This window comes from Penaeus monodon, chromosome 22 (genome assembly GCF_015228065.2).
Source record: "Penaeus monodon isolate SGIC_2016 chromosome 22, NSTDA_Pmon_1, whole genome shotgun sequence".
In the NCBI taxonomy this organism is placed as follows: domain Eukaryota; kingdom Metazoa; phylum Arthropoda; class Malacostraca; order Decapoda; family Penaeidae; genus Penaeus; species Penaeus monodon.
Window position 1 is genome coordinate 1,705,888 of NC_051407.1, and position 206 is coordinate 1,706,093.

A 206-nucleotide genomic window follows, 5' to 3' on the forward strand; every position below is an offset into this window, starting at 1 on the left:
GACAAACTGACGGACACCCAGACACACACAGATTAGAAGTACGAGATTTTAAAGATAATTTCGATTCGTTCAAGATCAGATTGGGGAAAAAAGGACATTGTCGTTAATTCTAGGAATCCCTCAGTTATGTCTTCTGCACTTGACGGTCATGTCTATGTATAGCGGTTATCTTTCTTTGCCTGTCTTCTACTTCTTATTTTTCATTT